Source organism: Artibeus jamaicensis, unplaced genomic scaffold (genome assembly GCF_021234435.1).
Source record: "Artibeus jamaicensis isolate MK-2021 breed Jamaican fruit bat unplaced genomic scaffold, CSHL_Jam_final contig_76, whole genome shotgun sequence".
In the NCBI taxonomy this organism is placed as follows: domain Eukaryota; kingdom Metazoa; phylum Chordata; class Mammalia; order Chiroptera; family Phyllostomidae; genus Artibeus; species Artibeus jamaicensis.
The window spans coordinates 15,179,664-15,194,950 of record NW_026521954.1 but is presented as its reverse complement, the minus strand read 5'-3'; the positions used below and the strand labels follow the sequence as shown (position 1 = coordinate 15,194,950).

At 39.8% G+C, this 15,287-nt stretch overlaps 1 pseudogene; it reads left to right on the top strand.

Annotated features, from left to right (window-relative positions):
• Positions 1-2,846: 2,846 nt before the first annotated feature.
• On the top strand, positions 2,847-2,992 carry LOC128628456 (uncharacterized; annotated as a pseudogene).
• Positions 2,993-15,287: the final 12,295 nt, after the last annotated feature.

Below are 15,287 nucleotides of genomic sequence, written 5' to 3'. Positions count from 1 at the left end.
CTCTACCACTCGCTCACTCTTTGTCTTTGGAGAAGCGTGACTTCTGGTGGGTGAGATTATGAAGGGGCTGCTGAATGTGTATGTCTGACTTCACTTCTGCTTCCTCCCTTTTGCTCTGCCAATCACAATGCACGTGTTTTCTGCTTTTGTCTTCCCCATGGTTAGTACTTGAGGATCTGGGCCTCAACCTATTTCTGAAAGACGGGCTGGGTTGTAACTTTCCCCACTAGTAAGGAAAAAGCTATGTGGGTCAAGATGTTCTGAGGAACAGTGTGTGACCTGTACGTCTACATTCTCCCTCAGGTGGTTCTTCCCAAGGTCTACATTTGGGGGGGTCAGTTTATTAGGAAGCCCTTTTGTGGGTGCACATTGAAGCTGGCTCCTCCCTTCCACTTTTACCTATAATAAAAGGGATATTTGTCCTCCATCTATCTAACTTTACTGCTCCTTTCTCGAAAGATTCATGTGAGAAATAGGGGTGATTATTTATGATCCCAAGCCCAAACATATATTAAAGAGTTTATCCAGTATAAATTGTGATAAAAATGCAAGGGAAGCATTGATGTAGTGAAAAACAACACCAACCTTGGAGTCAGCCCTGAATTCAAATCCTGCCTTTTTGACTAGTTATCGACCCAATTACTCAACCTCACCAAGCCTCCTCTGTAAAATATTGATAACAAAACCTATCTCCCGGGATTGTAAAGATTAAATGATGTAAGATGTATAACTTACTTCATTATCTCTCTATATCACCGAGGCTGGCATGTAGTAGAACTCTACTGTGAATTATTTTCCTCATTTCTCTTCTGTTGAACAAATAACATTTATTTATCTTCCCCCTTCTCCACCTCCACATACACGTATCCTCTGTACATTAATAACCCTCTTTCACTTTATCATAATCACTTGACCTGCTCTTGAGGGAGGAACATATTTGTGGGGAATGCAGACGACCCAGTGTAACATCTATCATATATACATTCAATGAAAATTATATCGTTTTTCTTTTCCTTACCAATACAGCCCTATTGAAACTCTGCATTTTTCTTTATAGTGTACCTGCATTTTATAATGTGATAAAATGCTTTTAAAATCAGTCTCCTTATTTGCAAAATTATGAGATTTTATCATAAGACTGATAAAGAACCTTTGTGTTATAAATTCTGTGGTTATATAAAATGCCACAGTGTTATTACCCTTGAAACTATTTTGTTGTACTGGTTCCATGTAATTTCCCTAATAATTAGCCAAGGCTTGTGTTTATAGCACTTTTACACTTTCCTTTTATTCTATAGAAAAATAGAGAAAAATAGAATTCTTCTTCTTTATCAGAAAAAACCACAAAGAATGACCTCAATAGGTTATTATTATAAAAACCACACAGAAGCCTATTTAAATAAATGTGTCATTGCAATGTATCCAGGCTGTATTTATTGATTATTTCATTTAGTGCACATTTGCTGAGCTCAACTTTGCCATGTCTAATAGGTACTGGGCCCACGGAGATGAACAATATTTGCTTCATGCCCTCAACAGGCTCCTGATCAAAAAAGGCAAAAGAAAGTGTAGGGTGGTGACCTCAGGAAACATATCATATTGGTGACAATCATTGCTTACTCAATCAGAGAACCAGTAGGATATAGATACACATTGTAGGTGAAAAAGTCTGGTAAGACTTCTAATAAATCTAACCAAAAGCAACTTCACAGGGTGACTTGGTCATAAATTCCTAACTAGGCAGGTCATGGGTGGGTAGTGATGCTTCAGGCCTGTAACTTCTTTAGTAAAAGATTTAAGGAAGTCCTGCCCACTGTCCTCATTCACCTGGGTTAACACACCTTTGAATTGCGGGAGTGATTCTCTTTTCCAGACCTTTCGGGGAGAACTGCCCATAGGGGAATATTTGGGATCTTGCTTCCAGGTGATTGTCCTCAGTTTGGCTTAAACAAACTCTTATAAAAAATTCCCTACAGGTTTGGGTGTTCCTTATGTTCACAATATTAAAAGACTTACTGCAATCAATTGACTTGTGCAATTGTGGGGAATATCTAGGCAAGCCTGAAATCCATAGGGCTGGTCATCAGGAAGGGCCAGCTGGAAGTCATGGATTCCATAGAAGCTTCTGTCTACAGGCTGAACTCCTGGTTCATTAGGAAAACCCCAGCAGCAATTAAAATCTTCCAGGGGATTGAAATCAGATCCACCTAGATTATCTAGAACAAAGTTTCTTATTTAAAGTCAACTGGTTACAGACTTTAATCCCAGCTCCCAGGTACTTTCAGAGCAACACCTAGATGAGTATCTGATTCAATAACCTCCAGCTAGAGCCAGCCAAATTGGCCTATAAAACTGATCATCACAATCATCATTTGCAAAATCCTCATGAGTCTAATGCAGACCAAATGTAGCACTCTTCCCAAATCACAGACAATGTCAGCTGACCAAATGTTGCAAGAATCTGTTTCCTAAAGTACTATCAATTCACCTCAAAATTATAATCAGGAGTTTTACTGTGGCTTCAGAGGTTCAGGGCTCCTGATGCTATAATGTCTTTAGGGAGGAATTAGTTTGAGACATGAATTCTGTATCACTGCCTCTAATCCATGTGTATGTGGTGTGGGAGAAAAAAACAAGTATAGAGTATTGTAATATAAATATAAATGGCCCTTCTAATAAAACATACCCCTTTGTTATAAATTCACTGAATGAAACTTTAAAGTAGGTTCCACAAAACACTAATTTCTTGAGATGAAAAGCCTGCTCACAATATTAGTATCTATATATCTATTTGCATTTATATATGCATTTATATACAAAACATGAATTTTATAATATATGTAAACACCCCTTGGCAATGGGCAAGGAGACACCTGATTGATGGTGTTTGCTCTTGTATCAGTCAGGGGCAAAGTAGATGTAGAGTCCTTGGTACATGCTAGCTTGATGCCTGTGTTGCTGGCCAGAGCTGTTTTATCCCTGGGGCCATCAAAATAATATGTGTAAATATATGCATATACATGCAAATAAATATTTTATAAATCTATGCATTATATATACATATATATATAATCAAATACAATGGAGAAATGTTAAAACATTTAAAAAGTCTTTGCTGTTGCATTTTTCCAAGTCTTAATCTGTTGACATCATTGTCATCTTTAAGAGGGAGATTTGGAGTTTGGCTTTAGTCAAATTCATTTGATCATGGCACACCTGTATTTGTGGGCTAACTATTTGGATTATTATTTATTGCAATACACCTTTAAAATCTGTGTAATAAAGTATTGTTTGTGGGCTAGGGATGGGATGGGTTTGCAATTAAGCAGCTATTCAAATCCAACTGAAAGTTCTGTCATACTGTGTGAGAGGTCAAAGAAAGCTTAAAGGTTGTCTAGTCCAGTCACTCATTCAATGGATAATACTTTTCTTTTACTTCAATCACACAGTTGGTCAATACTTCATCTATAAAGGAAACTGCAGAGTCTGACAACATGATCCATCACATTGTCTCCATCATTATTTTGATAATGCCATTTATCATTGTCAAAGTTCTCCAACAAAAATATTTCTAAAGAGAAAACCAACTGACTAAGACCAAAAACAATGGCAAGCACCATGGTTCACGAAGCACTTACCCAGTGTCTATTACATGCAGGGCATGGAGCAGCTCAGCACGCTCTGTGGGGAGATGGACATGCTCCAAACTAATTATTATAATGAAACACGAGTAATGTCCAGTTGTAAATAAATTGGTACAAACATGCAAGTGGGTGAGAGCATTTTTTCCAATTTAGAACTGTGTGTATTGGGGTGGGAAGGGACTTAACACAGGCCACCACTGTTGAGGCTGTCATTTTTGATGAGTAAGATTTCACCAAATTGAGTAAGATATAAAGAGAAATTCATGTGCAGAGGGAAAAGAATGAGGAAACACCGAGTGGTGTCAAGAGTATTAGCTGATTGGGGGCACTGAGTGTTAAAAGGATGAGAACATAGGGTGAGTATTAGATGGAGAATGGGAAGTGTTATGGATTGAATTTTGTATAACCCCCAAATGTATATGTTGAAATCCTGAACTGCAGCACCTTAGCATCGATTTTACTTGGAGATAGTGTCTTTACAGAGGTAATGAAGTTAAAAGGAGGCAACTTGGGTGGGTGTTAATTCAATATAATGGGTATCCTTGTAAGAACAGGAGATTTGGGCACAGGCACACACAGAGGGAAGATGATGTCAAGAGACTCTGGGAGAGGATGGCCACCTAGATGCTGAAACCAGCACCTGCTTTGGGTCTTCTGGCCTCCAGAAGTCTGGGAAAGTCTTTGTGGTTTAAGCTACCCAGTCTGTGGCACTTGGTTAGGACTGCGCTAGGGCTCTAATGAAGGAGGTGAAGCAGGAAATGGAAATTAGGATTGCACAGTGAGAGGTTTTCCGTTGTGTGCTCAGCATCAGAGCAGTGGGGAGCTTCTTAGTCAGAGGTTCCGGAACAAGCCAACTTTGCTGCCAAGTGAAAGAACTGGTGGTTGAAGGAGGAGAGGCAGTGGGAAGCCAGAACCTGGGGCTTCTTTAATGGGCTGGATGAAATATGTCCGGGGCCTCAATTAGGCCAGAGCTCCAGGTGGAATTTCTAAAATGTTGCATAGGTAAACCTGGTAAACCATAGGACACTGCCCACAAAAGAAGGGGAAGTCAAAACACTCACTGGATTTGTTGTACTTTTCCCCTCAGATTAAGCTCAAGTGGGTAAGAATGAATACCTGGGTCCAAAGGCAATGAATTAGTTTTGGATATAGCTCTCTCAGGACCCATAATCCACTCTTCCACTCTTCCATCCACTTCTTCCCCCTAGGCACCCTGTCTATGGCTCCCTTTGTGATCTATAAACATGCCAATTTCTTTCCCAGCCGGGGTCTTTGTATTTGCAAATTTCAGTGCTCAGAAAACTCAACCTGGCATTGCACCCCTCCCCCACCCACTGTCATCCGAATGGCTCATTCCCATTCTTCAGGTTCTAGCGCTCTTATCACCTCCTTAGAGGAAAGGCACCCTTTTTCTGAGCATTCTCTCCTCTGGGTTCTTAGATTTCCCACCCAGTCTGTGTTTCCTCAAAGCAATTTTCAGGCTCTGTAATCAAATTGCTTATTTATTTTTGTTTATCCTCAGCCTCTCCCACTTCGAGTCTCAGCTTCCAACTATAACGCAAACTCTGAGTGCAGGGACCCGCTTATTCTACAGCTCCTTCCTGGAGTCTAGTAAAGTCTCTACCACTTAGTAGGAGCTCATTAAATAGTGGTTAAACAAATGAATGTACCAACCAAAAAGATCACCCTCCTGAGTGTCAGGAAATGACATAAATGATATAAAATATTGAAGTAGTTGTAATTTTCTAAAAGTTGAAACCTCTTCAATATTTTACATCATTTCACTTTCACTCAAAAGGGATGATATTTTTGGTTAATACATTTAGAATGAAAAAGATCATCCTAATAATAATTTTTAGAAAAAAACCTTTAAATTTCAAAGATGTAGGAACACAGCAAGTTATGAAAAAGGTGAGTTTTTGACTTAACATTTTCTCATGGAAAATATTTTAAATCATTTAACATTTAAAAATTTTTACATAAAAATCTGGCCAAGACAATGGAAAAAGAGTTAAGTGATTCTACATGTTAGTTGTTCTCCCCCCTTGGACTCTATGAGTCTGTGATTGGCATCAGGCTATGGAACAGCAGGTAAGGCAATCTCTGACCTTTGGGTGCTTAAGCATTTATACACCTGATGGCAATCTTTCATTAAATTTGGTAGAGCAGCAGCCATTCGGGCAGGGAGGAGAGAACACAAATTTTTTTTTCTTTAGTGATTTTCATACCAAATCGCTGAAACTTTCCTGGTGACAGACAAAGCTGAGAGCTTCATGTTTTTCCAGAGGAGCATGATGGCGTTCGTGGAGGGAACATAATGTGGGCAGATGAGAAAAGAGGAAGGGAAAATGTAGTTTATGCATGGTCCAGATACATTTAGGGACTTGAGGAGAGTACTTAGAGAGCCAGCAGGATGTGATTCTAATGGGCAGGAAACAAGTTCCCTGAGATTTATGGTGTGTTAAAATGCACTGTACTCTGGTAAACCAGTGTTCCCTTCCTCCTTCCTCCTTGCTTCGATTCTCCCCACCACTTTCGACTTGCCTTGGGCTGGGAATAAAAGGTATAGTTTTGGTAGAAGGGTGGCTATTTCTCCCCAGCAAGACTGGAGAGAACAGAATTGACTAGGAAACCTTTCTTATGTCTCCCTGCCCATGCATTGAGCCAATATTTTCTATGACCTCGATGATATAAATGTTAATATTCTTCTTCTTTCGTGTAATGAAGAAACTAAGTTGGAAAGGATTTAGTAACGTTCCCGTGGCATCTTGGCTGATAGGTGGCAGAACACGGATTTCACTTGAGACCTAAGCAGTTACCACATTTCCCTGGTGGCTCCTTACAAACCATTTTCTATACATCAGCCAGGGTACCTTTACATATGCAAACCAATCTAATCTCTTTTATGGTCTCCCTTCACATATACAATAAAATTGAACTCCAAGCTCCAGTTTACAAGCCACACATGAATGGCTTACCTCTCTGGCTTTTTGAGTCACTCTTCCCACTATACACTATTGTTGGTTGGAACAACATGAGCTTGATCTTGCTGCAGGGCCTTTGCATCAGCTGTTCCCTCTACCTAGGATGCTGTTTCTCTTAATTAAGAAGACTCATCAGCTCCTCTTGATTTTTAGGCACCAGCTTAAATAGTTCCAGGGTAGCTAATTTATAAGCTATCCTATAAAGGGCTAATTTATAACCCAAAATTAGCCCTTTCTGTCATATTGACTTATCTTAACACTTTGAAGAATCCTCATGACTATCTCATTTTTTCCTTTTTTTTTTGCTAATGATATATTTTGCCCCCATTAAAGTTAGCTTCCTAACAGCAAGGACCTTCTCTCTTCTTCACTGTGGTAGCAGGTATAGCAGGTGTTCTGTAGCCTCAAACAGTACCTGACATATTGGCTGAGTGAACAGATGGACTTAATAAATTCCCCCTTTGTCGTTTCTTTTAATTTCATATATTTATTCTCCAGACTGGGTCCAATAATGATGTACGTAAGATTCTATGTCTACCTTATATTAAAATCTGAGTCCATATTATATCATGTAACAGGTAAGAGATTCTTTTATGTCTTGTTTTAATTACTGAAAAGAATGATCCTTTTCAACCCCGATATTTTTCTTGTTTTCCCATCTTAAAAAGTAACACTGCCTCGGATAACTCAGAAAAACTAAGAATTGGCCTCGATTCCTCTTTCATCATTAGTCCCCACATTGTCAGTCACTATGGTCTATTGATGTTACCTCCCCAATACATTTCATGTCCATGTACTTTCTTTGTTCCCACTGCTAGAACCCAGTCCAATATCCTATTATTTCTTGCTGAGATTTCTATAACTACTCTGAATTGGTTTTGTTACTTTTGCCTTTCTACAATCTTTATCCAATTAATCTTTCATCATATTCAGATGAGGTACAAGACCCTGCCTTCTTGAACACTGAAATGGCTGCTTCCCCAGCTTAAATACCTATGTTGATTCTTTCCCGCTGAATGCTATTCTTTAAATGTGAAGCATATTTCCTCTTTAGAACAATTTAGTGAAGAAGGCTGATGATGCTGTGCCCTATTTTATGGATGGGAAAATCAAGGCCCACTGCACTAACAGGAGAGGCCAAGATCAGAATAACTGAGAGTGCTCCTAAGGTTCTCTCTTTCTCAATCCCCACATTCAGAGAGTCATCAAGGTCTATTGATTTCAGCCCAAATATCTCACATAGTTAAAAAGAAGCAGCTCTGGGAATGGAAATATCTCAATTCCTAGACTATGTTTTATTTCCATCTTACTATAACATGATATTTTTCTCCCCCATGTGTTCTCTCCAGGACTCTTAAAACGTCATTATTCAGTGTTAACCAGGTCCTGGTTGCTTCATAGAGTAACAAAATATTTCTCTGTCTTTATAGCTATAATGCAATGGGGGGTAATTTGAAATAGATTAAGTTTTCTGCAGGGTAAGGATCTTTCCCATGACTATGATCATATTTTATTGACTGTCTCACCTTGTATTGGGCACTATCCTTAGAGGATAAAAGATTAATAACAATACTTTCAGATGATATTTATTGAGATAAATGTCTTTCAAGGTGTTTTAAGTATAGTTGTTGGGTTTTCTGTGTTTTATTCAATTCTTATAACAACTACATGATGTAGCCACTATTATTATCCCCATTTTACAGACAAGGAAACTGAGGCACAGAGTGGTTGAGAAAATTGGCCAAGGTCTCACAGGAAGTAATGGAACTCAGGTATTAACCCACCTAATTTGTCTCTAAAGCCCATGATTTTAATCATGACACTTTAGGGCTCTCAGTGGGAAATAACATGTAATCCCTTTTTATGAGGATTTTATAGTTGGTGTGGAAGAGAGACCCATAAATGAAGCAAAATTTCAACATATTCCTATGGTGGGTGTCTGTGTTTTCATTACACAGCATAGGTCGAGGGATATGAACTCAGAAATTGGAAAGTTTTGTTAAACTTGAGACCTTGGGAGAGTCATTTAACCTTGCAGAGCAGTTTCCTTTTAATTAAAACATGAAAACCAATATATATGTCAAAGTTTTACTAATGGTGTTAAGCAGGTTAATGTATATTCAATAGTCAGCACATAGTAGGCCCATATGAAGACTTTCATGAGTTGTACAAATATTAATAAAAGAATGATGTATAACATGCCAGATGAGCATGAAGGAATAACACATTAACTTAGCTGGGGAGATGGGGGATGGTGCTCCCCACAGCTGATGGAACATTTGATCTGGGACTTGAGAGATGCACTATACCTTTATTCCTTTGCTTCCTCATTCTGCATCCAGAATGAGATTTTCTCTGGGGAACCACTCTTTCTTCAAGAGTAGGCTTCACCTCATGCAGATCTGGCTGCTGCTGATAGTCACCCCGCTACCCTAGGAAGAATCTCCCAGATACTGAACTAGGTGCTACAGAAGGCAGAGGAGAGTGAGGGTGAGAGAGCAGACCCTTGGCCATGCTAGTCAGCCATTTGTTCAACCAAATATGAATTCTCTCGACCTCTTGACTTTTCAATCTGTGAGCCAATAAATATATATACTTCATGGTCGAAGCCTCTTTGAGCTATTCCCTGTAATTGCAACAGGTCCCCTTCTAACTGTAGAGAAATCTAGACAGGAGGGCTGCATGTGCAAAGGCTTGCAGAGGAGAGAACATGACGTTTGGAAATACCACAATGAGAGATAAGGCCAGAAGGTGGGTCAGTGCCAGCTCTTCAAGGCCATTGACTTCCATGTTAATGAGTTTGGACTCTAGCCTGTCAGCAGTAGGGAGCAACAGTTTTTGAGCAGAGAAGTGACAAGATCAGATTTTTATCTTAAAAATATGACTCTGGCCATGGAGTTGAGTTTGGATAGGAGTAGGGAAGGCTAAAAGCAGAGAAAAGAGGTAAGAGATAACTGCAATGGAAAGAAGGGAGACTGTAGTAGTGAGGACAGATGGGTAAGGACCTGGTATGATTTTCTTTCTACATTCACCTTTCTATTACTTACTTACTTCAATGGATTCTTCCTGGCTTTTGTTTCTGGGTTCACAGATGCCTCACTAGTCACAGATACAGGCTGGCAGAGGGGACTCTTGAGGCTGGTGTACACTTCAGAGCCTTCAAAATGTAAAATATGAGACACTAGAACTTTCAAACTTTTGATATTCCCTTGTCATCCTTATTCCTGCATTGTGGTGATGCTTTTCAGCTGGATGTTAACAAAGGTCTACAATCTTCACAGACCACAGTTCAGGAAGCCAATGTAAATATCTTCCTGAACTTATAGATGAGTTCCCAAGATCCTTCTCTTTAAGGCAGAAGATGTCCCAGCAGGGAGAACCAAAATCCTGTCATAAAATTAAAATTTATTGCCTTTTTTTCTTTATCAGAAAACCTTCAAGTAGTTACCAAGGAATTAATATTGCTTCCCATTCTTCTCAGGTATTTTCAATAGAAGGGTTAGTAGAATAGCATTGCGTGGGGGCAGAGACACATAAACAGTTGGGACTTTGGTTTTTAAGTATAAACTTAAAAAACAAAACAAAACAACAACGAAAAACAAGCCCTCCTGTCCAGTCTCTCTGGTACTATGCTTTCATCTCTTTCATGCAATTTCTTGCAAGTTCAAATGGCCAATTAAACATCTGTTAATAGGACCAGGGAAAAATTGTAACTCCGTATATATCACCTATGTTGTGTTAGTCTTCTGCTGAACTATGAAGTCACAGCTAGAGTCACACTGTGGGTCCTCTGGGGATTCAGGCCAGGAAAATTCATTCCTAATCTTTTACTGCCACCAGCACCATTGATAAATCCCATTCCAATTTCTCACCATGGGTGGGTGGAACGTTTAAAAATTTTTAATTTCTAAGTACTGAAATGGACCTCAGAAATGATCCACTCTGGAATTATTAGTGAATGATTTCAGTTGGTTTGGCTGAGGCTAAAGATAATCAAAATTATGTCCCAAAATGTGGAGCTAGAACCCATCCTGCAGGACTTTTCCCAAAAGAGGGGTCTTCACTTTCCTATCTATGAGATGGAAATAGCTACTTCTAATGGCTGTTTGAGGATTAAATAAATTAATGTATTGGAAGCACTCAAAAGGCTGTTGGAATGTAATAAGCACCAAATTAAGTATAATCTATTAGGATACAGTTGTTTGGAGACCATATCAAGTTTGCTGACAAATTTCAGCACGGATGGAGCTGGATGGCTGAATGCTCAACTGGTAAAAAAAAGTAAGTTTGCTGCTTTGGGCAGCCACCACTTAATGGTCTATGAGAGTAAAAAAGAATGACTATTTCTTATGAACCCGTGTGGCTACATGCAAAGGAGATCTACATGGGGTAGTCTAAAGTCTTGTCCTAAAGAGGTGAACAGATATGACCAGAGAAAAGCTGGAAATATTACTGAATACCTATGATTAGAGGAAAGGGACAAGAGTCAGCCAAAAGAGAGACACATTCGCCCTGCCTTGGAAATGACAAGTGAGACCACTAGTGATCAGAAGGATATCAGATGATTCAGGAAAGCCTCCTAAGGGACTCAGTTGTAAATATCCAACAACTTCAGGAAGAGTTAATGACAAATCAACACAGTAGTGTCAGCTAACAAGACATTTCCTCCTCCCTGCACTCTCTTTTCTAACTTTCCTCAACATTGGGTGTTAGGGAAGCCATCATAAAACTTGCACGGCAAATTGGGCAAAAAGGAAAGGGCTGTGACAGAGAGAAGGCAACCCAATCCCTTATGACCACAGGTTTTTGTTCATGGAGCAGTCTGAGCTGGAGAAAGGAAGAAACTCTAATTTTAATGGAAGATATACTGATACTTGGAGCTATACATTTTCATTACTGAACCGAGACAGTGTTTTGTGATTTAAAGTGACAAGGAAACTATTTGTATACTGAACAATGACAAAAAAATATCACAAGCCCTGCAGAGCTTCCCGACAGAACTAGCACCCAGAGAATGGGGTTCAAAGGACAGTGGTAGACAAAGTAAGGGTGTGTTGTGGTCACAAACCATGAGCTGTGTCTGTTCAATCCAATGGCTACCCAATTATCTCATATTTATTGGATGGTGCCACATGCCAGGCCCTGCTCTGGTGCTTAGGATATAGCAACACACAAGACAAATCTCTACTATTTGGGGAATTGGATACTGCAAGGAAAGTGGAATGCAAACAGATAAAATTATTATATAAATAATAGGTGTGGGGTAATTTTTAACTGCTGGTTAAAAAACATGAGAATAAGAGAAAAGGGATGAGCAGAGAGTAAATGTGGGGACAAAAAAGTTCTCTTCTGATGGCTTCTGTCTTCTCGGTGTGCTTGGAGGGGACTTTCTGGGGAGAGTGAAGAGAAGGCAGAAGGTGTTGATAGTTTAGAGGGAAGGTAGGAAATCGTCACTTGGGATCACAGGAGAGAAAATAGCATTGGAAACCGTAGTAGGATTGTCAGGCAGCTTTAAAGATCCCCTTGAGAACCATGGTAATGATTGTAAGTGACATGAGTGAGCATTTCTGTATGTTTTTCTCCGGCTAAGTTTAATTACCCTGATGCAGGCAGAGAAGAAGTGGAGAATTAAATTTTTTCAAGGTCGGTGTTTGGCCAAGGAATCATGATGGAAGAAGATGGGAGAAGGGACTTGAACCTACTGGCAGAGAACCATGGAATCTAATTTGGGTATGAGGGGAAATGAGGACAAAAGAAGAATGAGTGCTAGGATCGATGATGTCCTGGTCCCTGTGTGGATTAATTGCTTGAGTCATGACACAGAGTGAGTAAGCTACACAGAGAGGAAGTGTGGTATGAGGAGAGGATAATTGAAATGGAGATTATAATGATGACAAAATACAGGAAATGTCCTGGGGATTGGGTGGCTGAAGCTGAGTGCACAAGACATCCTGGAGGAGGGAGGTCAAGAAACCTGGAATCAAGAGCCCAGAGTAATAAAAGGACTGTTTATGTGGATATTGAAGTCACCCAGAGTCATGGGAGATATAATAACTGGAAACTAACAATGATCTGGGTACCAAAATGGTTAAGAAATGAGGAGTGCCTAAGGGGTAGATTGAACAGGGTGGTCGTGGTAGTACAATCTGATTAAGGTCACATCTGGGAGTTTCAGAGATAGGAAAAGACAAATGGCTATGAGGTGCACCCCGCCTAGAAGGGGTATGGAAGAGAAAGGAATCACCACTCAAGAGAACGATGGGGGGTACAGTGTCTTTAGCACAGAACAAGATTTCAGTTAGAGTGAGTCAGAGAAGCAGAAGGAATGATGATAAAGGGAGTGAGTTTGCTGACAATGGACCATGAATTCTAGAAGGTTCATGGTGAGGAGAAGGAGACAGGGTCAGATTGGGGAAATTATAGGGGGGTGGAAGATGACGTGGGAGATGGAGTCTCTGGTGTTAACTGACATACATCTGGAAGCAGGGTAAGATCAATTCATCCCAATATCCTGGTTTACTCTGATTCTGGTGGTGAGAATGTTGGATGGGAAGGAATGGAGGTCTTATTTGGAGAATTCACTGCTCTGGGTAATGCCACAGTCAAAAAGAGTATGACAATTCAATCACATTGGGTTTGACCGGCTAAAGTAGACCTCAATACATCGGAAGCCAATAAGTTTCATCACAGATACACCCAAGTCCAGTCAATTAGAATAGGTGCCTGGAGCCTTAGCTTGAGACAGGGCTGAGGATGGATTAATGAGGTCAGCCAAGGACACATGATGTAGGAGCGATTCATAAGGTGTAAGTGGGTGACCTTTGTTTTTATATTTTCTTGAAACATACACAAAAGTAAGTACTTTGCTCAAAAATGACAACTATTTACTGAGAGAGTCAGAACCATGCTTCCAGGGAAAACCCTATTTAGATATCTCTCTTCATCAAGTGAATGTAATTTTGTGTTTTTGTGCAGTTGCTGAAGGTTAGTAATACAGACACTGAGTCTTGGCTCTGCCACCTGTGTGACTGTGAGAAAATGTGTAACTACGGGCAATTTATTTGACTCTTGCGTCAGTTTGGGTTCCTGAGAAGCAGACACCAAGATGGGGTTAGACATGCTAGAAACTTACTGAAGGGAAATAGACACGGCAGATAATGTGAATAGGAGCAGAAGTAGGTGTGGGGGCAAAACACAAGTCTAGCCTGTGAAAGAAGAGAGGGAAGGAAGCCCTGATTGCAGTGCATTGGGAGGCAAAGATTGCCTGCTAGGGGAGTCCTGCTTTGGGCAGGCGTGGTCTAGCCCCTAGCCCCTCCACTCTGCTCAATCACTGACTGGGAGCAACCCAATGCAAAGCAGGGCCTTGGGGCATAAATACTGTAGGGAAATCCATAAATTTGGCAGCTGGAGGCTATCAGCCAACTACATTTCTTGCTGTGAGTCTTATAATAAGATGTGAGTGGAATGACTCCAATGCTACTCCGGACTCTAAGTCTCATTTAGCATTTTTTTTAACATTTTTTAAATTGAAGGGAAATTCATATGACATACTATTAACCATTTTAAATGTATATACTTCAGTGGTATTTAGTACATTCACAATGTCCTGTTACTATCTCCTCTATCTAGTTTCAAAATATTTTTATCTTCCCCATAGGAGACCTTGTGCTCATTAAGTGCTTACTCCTCATTTCCTCCTCCCCCTAGTCTCTGACAACCACTAATGTACTTCCTGTATTGATGGATTTACTTAGTAGGAATAGTTCATCTAAGTGGAATCATACAATATGTGATGTTTTGTATCTGAGTTTTTTTCATTTAGCATAAATGAGGCTCATTCATACTGTATCAACAAAGAGGGCTTTGTTCCTTTTTAGGGTTGAATAATATTTCATTATATGGATACACCACATTTTGTTTATTCATTCCTCCACTGATGGACATTTGGGTTGTTCCCATGTTTTGGTTATTGTGAATAATGCTGCTATAAATGCTTTTAACCCGTAATTTTTGAGTACCCATTTTCAAGTCTTCAGGACATATAGGGTGAGGCAAAAGTAGGTGTACAGTCACGTGTATGTAAAACAGAGTTTATTCTTGTATTATTCCTTCTTAATTGTTGTATTCTTTTCCATACGAACATCTGTACACCTACCTTTGCCCTACCCTGTGGACCTCGGAGTGGAATTACTGGTTTGTAAAGTAATGCTATGTTTAACTTTTTAAGTGGTTCAGGAACCACTTAACTATTTCAGAAACTACCAGGCCACTTTCTAAATCTCCCATTTCTCGTCTATCACCTCATAGGGTTGCTGTAGAGAGGGACTGAGAAAATGCTTATAGAACACTGAGCACCCTGGCCGGCACCCCCCACTCCCCACTGAAGGAAAAGCCTCCTACATGATAGTTATTCTCTGTCATGGATATAGCATATTTACCAGACTGACTGACTTCCCCCCAAAAGATATTATAGTTTCGTGTTTGTTTTTTTTTTTTATTTAGTTGTAGAGTGAAGGTGTAAAGTAATGACTATTCTTTACTCTTAAAGAGAAATGGACTGTACTTCCTCTTGATTCACTATAGCTTGTGGAAGGGAAGGACACTCAGGATTGAAAACCAGACCACAGCTTGGGTCTAAATGGTTCTGTGAGGGATGGGT